The sequence below is a fragment of the Pelobates fuscus genome, chromosome 2, assembly GCF_036172605.1.
Source record: "Pelobates fuscus isolate aPelFus1 chromosome 2, aPelFus1.pri, whole genome shotgun sequence".
Classification (NCBI taxonomy): domain Eukaryota; kingdom Metazoa; phylum Chordata; class Amphibia; order Anura; family Pelobatidae; genus Pelobates; species Pelobates fuscus.
Window position 1 is genome coordinate 147,401,712 of NC_086318.1, and position 16,427 is coordinate 147,418,138.

The window sequence follows — 16,427 nt, forward strand, 5'->3', positions numbered from 1 at the left end:
CCTTTAATAGATGCTTGGATAGGTACAAAATGGCTTATCTCCTAAATGTCTACCATAATCCAGGGAATATCAACTGGATACTTATAAAGTACAAAGGATCAAAATGTGCCGAGGGTAACATAGGGAATGGATCTAGAGGATAATTTTTTTGCTGTATATATAGGACCCTAAGCATCTTCTTTTAGATACAATTGAGACAAAGTTTCCACTAGTACAAAGTCACAGAAAGTAACCAATAGTTACGTGAGTAACAACCCCATTAATACTTGAACTAAATGGGGGAACAGAGATAAAGTCATAAGAGAGATAATCTGTCCTGATCAAAATAAAACCATAATAGTGCAAAGATATGCACTAGATAAGCTCCATATGTAGTCCCTAAAAGGCAGGGGTTGGGGGGGAGAATTGAATGAGGGAATCTCAGAGAAATGGATGTTACCACACTAGATGATAACCATAAAAGTCTGATAGCAAATACCCCCAAGTGGACAATACCAAAAATCCAAGATCCCCTCCTCTAATACCTCGGGACAGAAGTCCCTACACCCAAACTTAAAGCTCCAAATCTAAGCTCCATGTAAATCTCTCAAAATGTTGGATCATTTTACTATTTGTCCCTGCAATTTGCAATTCCCTTGTAAGATCCTGAAAATTCTTGATTTAGTAAATCACACTGTTTTTTTTCTATTGAATGAGTTATGTAAGGATTTTCATAACTGTTTTATTAAACCGATTTCTTCATATAAAGTTAAACTTGGATTCAGCTGGTTATCATTTAACACAACCATCAAAGCATTATTGTAAAAAGCAGAGAGAAATAAACAAAGAAAGCCTGATAAAACACAGAAACAAAGATGTTTACATTTTACATCATAGACTGACCACTAGGGAAAATTTGCCTTGTTCCTCTTTGCATCAAAGCAAAGAGTTATGATATTTATTTTTTTTCAAAGGAGTTTGAAAAATATATTGTATCTAGTCAACAGGTCTGAATTTTCACTACTGTGATCAATGAGTAAGTAATGATTGTACTTCAATTTAGGACGGGTTTCTGAAAAACAGTGTTCCACTGCAAAGTAATGGTAAACCTTTAAAGTAACATTGCCATTTAATTTGTTACAAATACTATTGTCATTAGTTTTATTTTCGGTGTTCAGAACTGTTTATTTCCCATAATCCATGTGTCCTGCTAGTCCCTTTTTTCGGTAATTTGGTTGTTTGATTGCCGTCATGGTTGTAGCTCTCATCGAATGCTATGGCTGTATAAAACCCAAATACTTCCATCACATAGCACCTCCATGCATGAATAAGGTATTATTTGGGGAATTCAAAGCAGTTATAAAATTAATTTAGAATTTTGGCCCAAAGCTACACAAACTGGAAGATTCTCCAAATCACCTGTGTTTTAAGTGTGATAATTTAGGACAATAATTAGAATTTCATTTTAGACTAATTTTGATTTCCTGTCAATTAATACTTTAGTAAATAACCCTGCTAGTGTCCGTGTCAGCACGTACAGGGTGCAAAAAAGATACACCATGGGCCATTTACCTGCTGGACCCTTTAAGACTTGAAAGAGACACCTGCATTCCATTATTGTTCTTTATAAAAGGCCAATTTAGTGTTACGTTTACACCTTAGGTATACCGAGTCCACTCGTTATTTCTTTTATTACCGCTCATTCCAACAAGACTCCTGATGCAGCGTCCAGACTATATAACCAGAGCCTCTCCGATCAGGTATTCTATCTGCCACACATCCACTATTACTTAACGGGACACTATAGTCACTAGAACAACTACAGCGTATTGAATTTGTTCTGGTGTGTTGAATCATTACATTCAGGCTTTTTGCTGTAAAAAATGCAGTGTTTACATTACAGCCTAGTGATAACTTCACTGGCCACTCCTCAGATGGCTGTTAGAGATCCTTCCTGGGTCATGGCTGCCTAAATTGCATCCAAACATTCAGTATCTCCTCCCTCTGCATGCAGACACTGAACTTTCCTCAAAGAGATTCATTGATTCAATTCATCTCTATGAGGAGATGCTGATTAGCCAGGGCTGTGTTTGAATCCTGCTGGCTCTGCCCCTGATCTGCCTCCTTGTCAGTATTAGCCAATCCTATGGGGAAGCACTGTGATTGGATCAGGCTACCACTTCTGATTATGTCAGCAGACTGCTTGTTTTTTTTTAACGAAACAGCAGGCAGAGTTACAGCTTCTGGCTTGAATACAGTAAGATTTTGCTATATTTATGGAGGCATGAGGGGCTCAGGAGGGCTAGATGGTGGTTTTAACACTATAGGGTCAGGAATACATATGTGTTCCTGACCCTATAGTGATCCTTTAATAGAGTAAGTAAGGGATGGGGAAGAAATAGAACCTTGGATGAACCCCAGAAACTGTTTTTTTTTTCTCAAAGCACAAAATAAATGTGCTGTGTTGTGGTTGATTGAGCCAACTGACCAAGCCGAATTCTATGATGCCAGCATTTCTGATAGTATTTAACAAAACCTAGGAAAGTGTTTCCCACAAATTAACGTCTGTTCCGTGCGTGTGGGTGTTGAGTCATTATGATGGAAGGGCAAAATGAAGTGGCGTCAGACGTTTGGCAGCATTTGCAAAGTTGGGTGTGGATCTTTTTCAGAACTTCAGGTAGTAAAACAAGATCCTAAATCAAATATGTATTCTGAAAGTATATTGCATGTTGAATTATCTAGTTCAGACATCTGATTGTATGTATGGCTGCAACAGCAATGAATGTAACTTGAGAAACTGCAACAGTCCTACCATCTGCCCAACTATCCGTTCAGATCAACCAAGTACGTGCTATAGACACTTATCCACAAGAAACAAAAAAATTGCTACCTTCTCAACGACAGGCCATAGCAAAAATGCCTACAGTTAAAGGGAAACTATAGGCTTGGAATACAAAAAAATTATTCCAAGCACTATAGCTCTCTATAATGTCCTCCTTGTGTGACCCACACCCCTGCTGCAGCGCAGAACCCTTTTGTTCCTTACTTTAATCCAGCACCGATGTCCTGTGGCACTGAGTTAGGCTCTGCCTAGGCTCCTCCTTTCCCAACAATAATGTATGCATAAGGACAGCCCTATAGGAAAGCATTGTTGAATGTTTTACTATGGGGATTTTAGGTGATGCTCATGCAGAGCGTGAGGACGTCCAGCGTCCATTACATGACCAAAAGTCTCCTACAACCCGGTATTCCCTCTGGTGGCTGCAATTATTATTGAAGGGTTAAACTGACAGGAGCACTGCAGTGCTGAAGTGGCCTGAGTGCCGATAGTGTTCCTTTAATGGCACATCTCCCATATTCCCTTTCTGAGAAATAAAGCATGCACTACTGTAATATTTTCTTAGCATTAGCAGACTAGAAAAAAAAAATCAACCAGATTATAAAAGAAATAAGGTGTCAGACAATGTCTTACATTTTCAGAATGTTTGTAGGTGCTGAAATAAATTTCCACCAGTATCTATTTCACTCTCAAAAAGATGAAATTAATACAGTGTTGCTTTATGCAAGTACATGTCATTGCAAGCGGCACACAATTTTAAACTGTTCAGTTTTTGACAAGTTATATAAAAAGCGTTACACTTTACTTGAGAAATTAATGTTTGCACTTTTAATGAGTTTATTTAAACTACCTCATATTTTCTGTTTAATCCACCAATTATAACAAATTCACCAATATTTCAGATGAGCTAAAAATAAGTTCAACTCGGGGTTTGTGGATTGTTGAAAACTGAATGCAAATAATTCTGATAAAAATAGCAAAGCTATGACTATATATACATTTGTCCAAATCAACAATTGTTACCTATTTTTTGCAATTTGATTTTCAAATCACTATGTAGTGTATACCACTTAATGTTTTTTTTTTTGAGAGGAACAAACAAAGTTATTAACAACACTTCAAATGTGTTGAAAATTCACCGGAGAATTGCAAATTAAAGTCTAACAGAGTAATTTACTAAAATAAAATATAAAAAAAAAGGTTTAGAGTTCATTTCAAATTTAAGGCCATGATAGCTGAACTGAAAGCACTGCTTATTTAGAGAATTTTTACATTTTAGCAATTTTGACTTGACATTTAGGACTCACTTTGAATTCTCACTATAGCAAATATCTGAAAATGGCTTTTCTGCACAAATCTAGCATATATAAAATGCACCCCTTCCTGTCATAGCTGCCTAATTTCAGGGCCCTATTTAGCCGTGTAATCAAATGGATTTCCCCCCCTCCAAGTAAGTGGGTTAATCTCACAAGAGCAGGCATTAGGCTGCTAGAGTAGGACCTGCCAAGAATGGGGTACATTGACTTTGTGGCAGGCATATGCAATTTATGATCATATAATGTAACTAAATCCCCATTATTTTTGCCAAGGTGTTTAAAAAAAAATAAGAAAAAAAAATAATAAAATCTGTCAGCCTTGAAGTTGCTGTTTAGTGGATACGTGAGTTCCCTGGATCTTGTGTATAGCATTTAAAAAACATTGTATTGAGCTGCAGATATGTACCCTTAACATATTTGCTTCAAAAAGTAAAGCTTTTTAGGAGAATTAAGCTAATATGCAAGGACATATGCTAAAGAACCACATGCATTTACCACTGGGTTAAGTCTAACATAGTTTTAATTTTCCCTGTCTAATTATTTGGCAAAGAGTAATTAAATAAGGCTTTAATAAATTAAAATGAGGAGACAAATGTTCTTGATGTTGTACTGGTTCTAATGAGTCCATTCCAAATGCAAAAGCTAGTTTTTCTTTAAAGAATTATATGGAAGGGACAACAAACTATATACAAACGTGGACTATCATTTTATGTTCTGCTGGTATGATTCCTGGCATTTTGTTTTTGTTAGAGTGATAGGATACCAGGAAAGGTTAAAGGATCTTAACATGTATAGCTTGGAGGAAAGACGAGACAGGGGGAATATGATAGAAACATTTAAATACATAAAGAGAATCAACACAGTAAAGGAGGAGACTATATTAAGAAGTAGAACAACTGCCACAAGAAGAGGAGGGACAAAGGTTAAAAGGTAATATCAGGAAGTATTACTTTACAGAGAGGGTAGTGGATGCATGGAATAGCCTTCCAGCTGAAGTGGTAGAGGTTAACACAGTAAAGGAGTTTAAGCATGCATAGGATAGGCATAAGGCTATCCTAGCTATAAGATAAGGCCAGGGACTAATGAAAGTATTTGGAAAATTGGGCAGACTAGATGGGCCAAATTGCTCTGATCTGCCATCACATTCTATGTTTTTAAGTACACATTCAGGTGTGGACGGCAGAGCTGGCCATATAGAATGGATTAGATCGGGGACATGAACTAACAAAAGTCTGCAGGATGTTTGTTACACCTAAAACATGAATCAGAGGTTAATTTACCATTGAGGAATATCTAAGTATAAAGATTTGTGCGATGTAAGATATTCTCAGGTATTGTGTTCATTAATGTTCTATGTGCTTCTTGGAGAGTCACTGTATACATGGGAGACGGTGTAGACCACTGTCTTATGCCTGTGTTATAAAAAAAAAAAGATATATATATATATATATATATATATATATATATATATAGATGAGATATGGAGTAAGAAGTGGGGTCTGTGTATGGCAGTGGCACTCAAGGAAATAGAAGACATAATCACAACCCAACCAGGTACACCATATAAAGGTTCCACTACCTCCTTAGTTAAATTGATGTAAAACAGTCTACAAGTTCAATGGGATAGGTGCATCAAATCTCTCCAATTGGTTAGTACCTACACTTTATGTTCTGCCACCTTTTTACAGGCCGCGCTCCACATCTTCTGGTCTGAATAGAATTTCTCCTGCGGTATATTATAAACGATTCTTTCACTACATTCTGGTAAATATATTATCTTAAGACCCGCTATACACTAGTATAGTAATATTTCAAATTGGGGCCATTTATTTTCTGTTTATAGTTATGTGTTAACGTGACAATGAGTGTCTGCATGGCGGTGCTTGCTTTTGATATACATGATTAAGGCCAAAATGGTGTATTTGTTTGCTGTATTCTAATAAACTGGATTTCACACACCCTCCTGTTGAACCTATGGACCTATCACTTTATATAGAAGGAGTATGTTTAAAGGGTCCTCCCTGTCCTTGTGAGTAAGAGTTTGATGAATCAAGCCCATGTAATGCCAAAGGTGAAAATAAGCAAAGGGCAGAACAGACAGATATAAAAATGCTTGATTGATTGTGTGGGTTTGGATCAATTGATACATGGGATTAAAGGGACACTCCAGGCACCCAGACCACTTCTGCCCATTGGAGTGGTCTGGGTACCAACTTTCACTACTCCTAACCCTGCAACTGTAATTATTGCAGTTTTTTTATAAACTGCAATAATTACATTGCAGGGTTAACTCCTCCTCTAGTGGCTGTCTACTAGACAGCCACTAGAGGGAACTTCCTGATTTCTAGCAAATGCTTTCCTATGGGAAGCGCTAATGCGCATGCGCGGCATGCACATTAGGTCTCCTCGGCCGGTGGGCGGGATCATGCCCACCGGCCGACGGAATCAGAAGGAGGAGCGGCGCGGAGGAGGAGACAGCGACAAGGGACATCGCCGCTGCCTCAGGTAAATGACTGAAGGGGTTTTCACCACTTCAGTAACCGGGGATTGGTGGGTGGGAGGGCGAGGGTACCTCCAGTGCCAGGAAAACGGATTGTTTTCCTGGCACTGGAGTTTCCCTTTAAGAAATGGGTAAATTGTTGTAATTTTTTTTTTTTAGCCCATAATTTGAATGGGCAAGTGGATTTCCAGCTTGGAACATAGTAAGGAAAGTGGACAAAAATGTAACCAGTTGGATGAATATATTCCAGGCAAAAAGAAATGGTTCAAGTAAGGGAGTTTAAATAGTTGTTAATTAGAGAAATTGTTTGGTATGTCAAATCTCATGTAGAAATATTTCTAACTTGGAAAATATTTCCAGTCTGGCTGATATGGTGAATAGATCTGATTGTGGTTAAAAGCAGAACTCATTATGTTCTAAGAAACTCTATGACAATGACAATGTCCGCAGAAGGAAAATAAGTGTTGACTTGATTTTACTAGGCTTGATCATCTACGTACTATTCCTTTCATTGATCAAGGATCATTTTGCAGAAATTTTCACAATGTTTACAACTTAGTTCTGCCATATCTGATTTCGAGATTCAATATTCTGAGTTTCAGTTTACTATTTTGTCAAGAGATTACATTACCGTATTTAAGATTAAAGCATTTGAATTATCTCTTATGATCAAATTCCATCAACAGGCATTCCAGAAAAGTTTCTCCAGATTTACTTTTCATTACTCTTTGACTTGAAATACAGATTTTACATCTTTTTAATCAGATTGTCACTTTGTCTTGTATTTCAATAAAACTTTACATTTACATTTTTGTAGCTTTACATTTGTCACCAATATAGTTACATGAACCTTTCCTAACACTACAGATCTTTGGATAACAGTTCCTGAGTTTTCATTGTTTTGAGATAACTCACTCTTGTTTATGCATATATGCTGTAAATTTTACCATTCAAGTCAACGTCCATTAGAAGTTGAATTTCTCATTGGTTCATGTAGTCATTGCAACAGTTTGCTAACCATTCACTCAAAAGAATAAATGAAAGAAAATAAATAAACAAACGTGTTGCCATTGTGTACTCGTTACATTCTCAATTAGCACTTGTTCTTATTGATCTCTTCAGTGTTTCCCTAAAATGAACTGTTCCAGTCATGCAAACCTGTCTACCTTAAACCTCAACTTCATACCTCATTATTATTTCTCCATTTTCCTACCAAGTGAAACCACTTTGACTACTCCTGGAGAAATGGGTAGGAAGGGGGCTGCAGATAAGCCCCAAATAACTATTTGCCCAGGCCCATATCTTTGTTATCTGCCCTCAAAGCAACTTTATCCATTTGCCCCATTGCCATGGAAGCTGGGAACAGAGTCTAAGCTGGACATGATATGGACGGATGAACCAGACCCTAATAATGCCCCTTCTCAACAGAAGCCACGTATACTGAGGGGTTGGGTGAGCCCTATTTGACACATATATCTTAGAGGATTGCCTTCCTTGTGAAGACCATGAGACTGCCAATGCCATTACTATGAAACACATTGTGGTTTTAGCCTGAGCTATTTGGAAGGACTGTCGGCTTGGCATATCATGGTCTTATTCTTCCCAGTTTGGTTATGGAAACTGGTCCGTGTGCTGATTGAACAGCATGAGGAACTCCTTGAGGAACTGCCATTTTCCATAAGTAGGTGTTTGAAGAAATCATCATTAATTCATGTGGTGATGTGTTAATCTTCTGGTGCACAGCTAGGTTCTTCAGTGAACTCACCTATTTTCTTTGATACTTACTTAAGCTGCGTGGGAGGAATTATAGATATTAAGCAATTTTTCATGGAAATACTTAATTAGAATGGTAAATCTCTTAAGACTCCTGTGAGGTAAACCCTCTATGCACTGTTTTATTATTCTTAGTGTAAAATATGCATGCTGTCAGGGTGAACTCAAAGTGAATTTAAAATTAAAGGCATAGCTAATCTTACAGCATGGCTAAGCTTAGATAATTTTCCAGTTGGCTATTTGGACCTTAAATTTAAAATTCACTTTGAATTCCCAATTTACTAAAGATACAAGTATGTTTGTTTTGCACAAATGTTTAGAGTTGCAAACAGTGACAGTGTTGGTGTTTGCTAATGAAATTGCACATTAATGCTTGTTATATTTCCAGTGTTGTGCATGTCTTGCGCTTACATTGAGAAAATTATACTCATAAGCCATCCCTAGTTCCGTGATATTGAACATCACAGATCTTAATGAAACTTCCAAGTGTAACTGATTTTCAGCCACGCAGGCTTTTACGCAGTGTAGTGAAACAGTGTTAGCGTACAACAGGGTCAACAATTCTGATCTTTAAAGTAGACACGTGCACACAAAGAAATTAATTTTTAAATTATGGAATTTGTGCTGAAATTTCATAATTTTTTGTTTTTTACCAAATGTCAGTTGACCATCAATCTCTGTGGCCCATAACAGCCAGCAGGCAAATAGTTAAATAACCCTAGTGACATCAAGATTAACCAGAGATTGTTAAGCAACTGCTACATTAAAACGTAAAAATATATGACACCCATATTACCATAAGGGTATGTTGGCGTCCACTTTTATTTCTCCAGCATCCAATCAGTACACTCTGACTGAACTTACATAGTATGGGAAAGCCCTCATAAATTGTTTCCTTACCCTGAAAGCTCATTTTGGGCCGAGCCCCTGCAGGACTCACATGGAATATTTTTATTGCATTTTTATTTCCATTGTTATTTTGTGACCCATGTTTTTTTATTTTCAATATTTGCTTTGCATTATTTTGAACTTTAATTTTTGTTTTTTTGGGACTGAAGAAAAAAGAGAAACTGATGGTTGTGTTTTTTATTTAACTTTTTTTTTAACAGATATTAGTTTTATTGGGCCCCTTACTAGTAGGGTGAGCTGGCTAGGTAGGTTTTCTTTAATCAAGAGAGGGGTAGCTCACCACCCATATTTGGGAGCTGAAGGGTAACAATAGGTCCCTCTCCTTATGAATATTAGTCACCATCCATCAACACTAAGTCTTCGTTTTATTTTAATTAAAGCCCCGCCCCGACCACAGGAGGAGCAATGGGTTGGAGGGGGGCACACTGTGGGTGCCAAATATGATCTGTCCACCTCGTCCTTTAAATTGAGCCCCCACCTGATGTCCAGGGGGGATTTATGCCAAATCCTTTAGGTTCCAACTCAAAAACATAGCCCGCATCCGTCCCTTTCTTACGCAAGATGCGACCAAAGAGCTTGTCCATGCTCTAGTAATTTCCTGTATGGATTACTGTAACCCTCTCCTGATTGGTCTCCCCAAAAGCTGTATTGCCCCACTACAGTCTGTAATGAATGCTGCAGCTAGACTGATCTTCCTCTCTAGTCGGTCCTCTCACACCTCACCCCTCTGCCAGTCCTTACATTGGCTCCCTGTATCCTATAGGAGTCAATTCAAAGTGCTAACCCATACATTTAAAGCACTGAACAATTCTAGCCCCTCTTATATCCTCCTCAATGATCCATAGGTATGCCCCCCTCGTTCCCTCCGCTCTGCCCGTGAGCACCTCCTGACCGCTGCTCGCACCCATACGGCCAACTCGCGCTTGCAGGACCTCTCGGGGGTGGCTCCTTTCCTGTGGAATAGCCTGCCTACCGCCATCAGACTCTCCCCTAGTCTTCAATCATTTAAGAAGAGCCTTAAAACCCATCTCTTCAGGAAAGCTTATGGCCGCCCAGAGTAACCTCTACCTTACATACCTGTCTCTTGCTTGCTCCTATAGGGCAGTGCTTTACTCTCTCCTCCAACTCTGCTTCACTCCCAACCTATTTGATTGATATTTCCTGTCCTAACGTGTCTTATACCCCACCTCCTATAGACCGTAAGCTCATTTGAGCAGGGTCCTCTTCAATCTATTGTTCCTGTAAGTTTTCTTGTAATTGTCCTATTGATAGTTACATCCCCCCTCTCATAATATTGTAAAGCGCTATGGAATCTGTTGGCACTATATAAATGGCAATAATAATAATAATAATAATAATAATAATAATGAATGGGCAGCAATTTCTGCCTAATCACTAGTTTTTAATTACAATGAGCAGCCTCTGGCTGCTCACTATTAATCAGACATGTCCCCATTCGTAATATGGCAGGCCACCCGTGTCATGTTTAACAGGGGTGCCCCCACTTTGTCATTTGGGCAGTTTTGTATTCTTCTTCTGACTAAATGAACAGAAATCTGAATTTTCTGACATTTTGCAATTCCTAAAAATATAAATGCAAATGCCTGCTTTAAAAGTATTTATTTATTGTTTATTTTTTTTTTTACTGTATTTTTTTATACTGTTTAATTCATTATCTATTTATTGCATTTTAAAAAAAAATGGAAGCAATTTTTTATTTAATTGTGCATTTTAGCAAATCCCTGGACTTTTCCTATCAATAAAAATATTCCAACATATAATTGCTACTAAACTTTGTGGTGAAAGCACCTGTGTTGCATCTGTTTCCTGTGTTTCTTATTGTTTGGTCATCTAGTGTTCTTAATATATATTTCAAAGAAATATTGCAAAAGCTTTTATCATTAGATCAGCAACTCTTAGACTAACCCTCAAAAACCACCAACAGTACAGGAATAGATTTAGTGATTGCCCAGTTCTGTTCTAACAGATACTAATAATAGTGGTTCATTAGGGGTATTCGTATTATTATTTGTAAAGCTAATTATTATATATATAATTACTGTTACGAGCTTTACAAAAAATAATACTAATATTAGAATATATTCACAATTTTGAAGTGTTTTATTTTGTAAAATTTGGTTATATTAAAATGTTTGTATGTAAAAATAACAAAACAGCTTTCTGCATTCTGATAGACAATAGAATGTTAATTCCCCCTAGAGTCTATTTGACTAATGAAGGCCTATAAAGAATGGGTATAAGGAAGACTACTTAATCTTCACCATAAAGCAATTAGTATAGTGAGATTTGGTAGCAGTGGGTGGCAACAGATATTCTTGTTTGATAACAACAGGGAGCTCAGATCAGCAGATAAAGTAAGGCTACTGCAAAAATATTAAGCAAGACATATTTAGTTTATTCTACACTGCATTTGGTAGGGAAGGTTCTAGGGAAGAATTAATTGGGGCCTATTTGTAATATGTGTTGGCTTTAAATGCGTACATGAAGAGGAAAAATGCATATATATGTCCATCTTTTGTTTACAAATATGATTTTAACCGCTGATTGAAATAGCTTCATTTTGATAGTTTTTAAGGACCAGAGTGATATTAGCATGCGTTTGTTTAGCTGTCATTTCAATTTTACTCTCTCACTAGCACTACTGCATTATTATGGAAGAAAAAAATCCCAGTAACAAAGCTTAAAGGAATAGCCAACTTAAAATGTACCTTATATCTTGAATACATTATATAGATAACACATTAAAATATTGCAGAAAAAAACAAGGAATGGTACTCACCTTTAAACCCTTTTAGTATTTGCATCACTGATGGTGTTATAGTTTGAGTGTGGATTTCCCAGGAAGTGTGTGTGTGTGTGTGTGTGTGTGTGTGTGTGTGTGTATGTATGTATGTATGTATGTGTATATGTATGTATGTATGTATGTGTATATGTGTGTGTTTATATATATATATATATATATATATATTTCCAAGCTTTACTTACAATATTGTCAATGTGAGCATGTATAGGGAGCTGACAATCAGTGCTGATTGGCTAGCAGAGAGCTCCTCCACCAATATCATGGGTGAATGGCACTTGCTGCAAAGATCCCTGTAATCCTAAAAAAGAAGCGAAAATCTGTTCCAACACTATCAAGTGTAACACACTGTGGACAAACTAATCATAATAAAAAATCTTGAAAATACTTTATTATTAAACCAAAAACACATATACCCTAGCTATAACTGCCTAACTTAATCAAGAAGTCCATTACGGCAGTTCAAGCAAAAATATACACACAATAAAAGGTGAGAAATTATAACGAAAAACATAAAAACAATACTAATTAAAATAAATTTGCCTTGGAAAATAGGTCCAAGTACAGGGGAAATATGATTAAGAAAAATCCCCCAAAATCATCTAAATAAATTGGACCCCCACTAGGAAAACTATGAAGCGTGTGTCAACTTAAGTTATTATCAATGTATCATAAACAGATCCGATACAGTATTGTGTTCGTGTATCAAAAAAAGTAACTAACGCGGAATAAATAGCCGCAGCCTGTGGGAATACAGCTTAACAAAAGCTATCGAAATAAGCCTAGTCTAAATAGTGGCAATTACATACCTGTCCATATACATCCAGTCCGTTCACCGGTCTCCGGTATAGATAAAATCGGATTGTCAATCCATTGAGTGTAACTGACAGTAATATGCCGGTTACCTCAATATAGAATCCGGAGTGCTAAATTAACAAAACTGTATTTGAAGGAAACAACTTAAAAATAGTAGGAAAGGTACCTTCAAGAGCACCTGGTATAGATAAAGTAGAGAAAAGAAACAAAGTCCTAATGTTATCAAACAGAGAACCGGAAAACTAGTGTATAGCAAAATAGTCTATCTACTAGTTCACATTGCTCATATCACCCTAATCGGTAACTAGTCTGTCTATGATCCATGCATTATTATCAAATATCTAAATTGCTATGGATCCCTAAGTAGCTCATGAGTGTATCCCTTTATCGAACTCTACCCATCAAGGTAAGGCGATATCCAAGAGAACGGGAGGCAGAGCAAATGTGTAACTAAATAATAACTGCCGTTGAGCCCCGACGCGCGTTTCGCCTTAGATTAAAGGCTCATCAGGGGGAACTGACTCACCGGTATGCCACAGTTTAAAAAGCCTGTCCTTAGATCTCATAGGTCACATCCTAGAATACGGGAATATAACTAAGTACGGTGGCCGGGATGGCTCAAGAGGAAAAAATAGCCGAGCTCAATTAATTATGGCTACATGCGGCTAAAAAGTACAGATCATTGCCGATAAACAGGGGAACTGTCTAATTCTGCAAATAGACTTTATGTCAATTGAATTATAAAGATGCCAATAAATACAGTACGTTTGTCTGGAATACAGTCCAATAATGGGGATCAGCTAAAAGGTGGGATAAGTGGTAATATAACACATAATGTAAACCCAGCCTGACTTATCAACCCTGTTAATAGTCACCATAGCCATATAATAAAAATGATCAAATCAAAACAGTGTCTGCGAGCCACTGCATCAATTAAAGTGTTTTTGTATGAGTTTTAAAGCGAACCAATAATCTGCTGAAAGTATAACAAAAACATATATTAAATGCAGAAGTAATAATGTCCAAAACTTTATAATAAGTAACAATAAGTAGTGCCAAAAGAGGAGACATCTGCCTTCAAAGTCTAAAAGATTGTTGTACAAATCCTAAAGAGGTTTGATAAGGAGAGATCATTAGTTAGTGTATGAATAACTAACAGTTTTAATTGTGTATAAATGCTGTATAGTTGAATTCTTCGTTAAGACCTGAAGGAACCAGTTCGTTAAGACCTGAAGGAACCAGGGTCTTAAACGAGAAAATCCACTGTGATTCTTTCCTGAGCAAAGTTTTATTAAAGTCGCCCTTTCGAGGATTAGGTAGCAATTTCTCAATAGCCTGGAATCTCAAATTATCCGGATCCCCATTATGGAAATTGAGAATGTGTCTTGCTACCGGAGTGAAGGTGACAGTATTCCCTGTAATCCTACACCCAAGGAGAAAAGGTTATTTATCCTCTTTCAGTTTAATTTAAGCACATTTTACTTTTGCTGCAAAGATACATGTAATTGTACACCCATCTATATATAACAATTGTTTCTATTAAAATAGCAAAAGTTATTTATAATCTTTTTATTGTAATTTAAGTATATTTTACTTAAATCTGAACTACCCAATGCACTCCCAGCTCCTTGAATTTCGAAGGGCTGAAGCTATTTATAACAGGACATTTTACCCTAACTAAAAATTAGCAAGATAGCCAGGATCTAGTATTTAGAATAAGTTAAATATATTTTACAAAAGATAGTAGTGGATAAATAATACATTATAAGAAATGACATGATTTGCAGCAATAGGACGACATATGTACATGTTTAAATATATCTGTTTTGATTTATATATTTCCGTTCTCCTATACAATTATATTCAGAATTTGGTACTTTCATATAAATATTTGTAGTGTAGAATAAAGCAAGAAGGTCTAATTATTACATGAACATCTTGTTGTAACATTGCTGTAACATTGTGTATTGCAATTATTCAGATCCCAACTGCTTTATTTTGCTTTGTATCTTACTATAAGATACTATGAGAGAATAACATCTTACCGTATTTTTAGACTTTACTAGAAACATAGAAACATAGAAACATAGAATGTGACGGCAGATAAGAACCATTCGGCCCATCTAGTCTGCCCAATTTTCTAAATACTTTCATTAGTCTCTGGCCTTATCTTATAGTTAGGATAGCCTTATGCCTATCCCACACATGCTTAAACTCCTTTACTGTGTTAACCTCTACCACTTCAGCTGGAAGGCTATTCCATTCATCCACTACCCTCTCAGTAAAGTAATACTTCCTGATATTATTTTTAAACCTTTGTCCCTCTAATTTAAGACTATATCCTCTTGTTGTGGTAGTTTTTCTTCTTTTAAATGTAGTCTCCTCCTTTACTGTGTTGATTCCCTTTATGTATTTAAATGTTTCTATCATATCCCCCCTGCCTCGTCTTTCCTCCAAGCTATACATGTTAAGATCCTTTAACCTTTCCTGGTAAGTTTTATCCTGCAATCCATGAACCAGTTTAGTAGCCCTTCTCTGAACTCTCTCTAAGGTATCAATATCCTTCTGAAGATATGGTCTCCAGTACTGTGTACAATACTGCAAGTGAGGTCTCACCAGTGTTCTGTACAATGGCATGAGCACTTCCCTCTTTCTACTGCTAATACCACTCTCCCTATACAACCAAGCATTCTGCTAGCATTTCCTGCTGATCTATTACATTGTCTGCCTACCTTTAAGTCATCAGAAATTATCACCCCTAAATCCCTTTCCTCAGATGTTTAATAATAAATGCCAGAACCATACCTTGCTCGATTGGATTCTGTCCAGTTCTCCTGACAGAATACAGGAGGCAGGTGTTCTCCCGAACAGTTTCTGTGATCACTGTCTAGTGTACTGCATAAGCAAAATAAAGGCCATTAAATCCCCTCCCAAGATTATACGTAATCACCAGGTCATTCAAAAAAATTAATCTTGAATCTTTTTAAAGTGATCTCAAGACCATACCATGACACAGATTAGGCCTAATGCAAGGAGACTTAACTGGCGCTATTTTCCTTGATTTTGCCAAGGCCTTTGACACAGTAGACCATGGCATTTTTTTGCAAAGACCTAAAAAATCAGGCTTTGGTTATCGTCCACTAACCGGGTTTTTATCGTATGTTTCAGACAGATTGCAATATGTGGCCATTTCTGATAGTGCTTCCCTCTCTTCCAGTCATGTGTGGTGTTCCCCAAGGCTCCATACTCGGGCCCCCTGCTCAGGGCCGGAGCTAGGATTTTTGACTACACAGGCGAAGATGCATTTTGACGCCCCCCTCCCCCGCACCCAAAAAAATCCAATGCATCTTCACCTCTGTGTCTCGTAGCCCCCCTTTTGAATTTTACCCCCATTAGTGTTGCATATCCACTCTCTTACCCCTCTGGTCCCTTTGTGTCTGCACCCCCCTTTAGTGTGTCTCATACAACCCATCT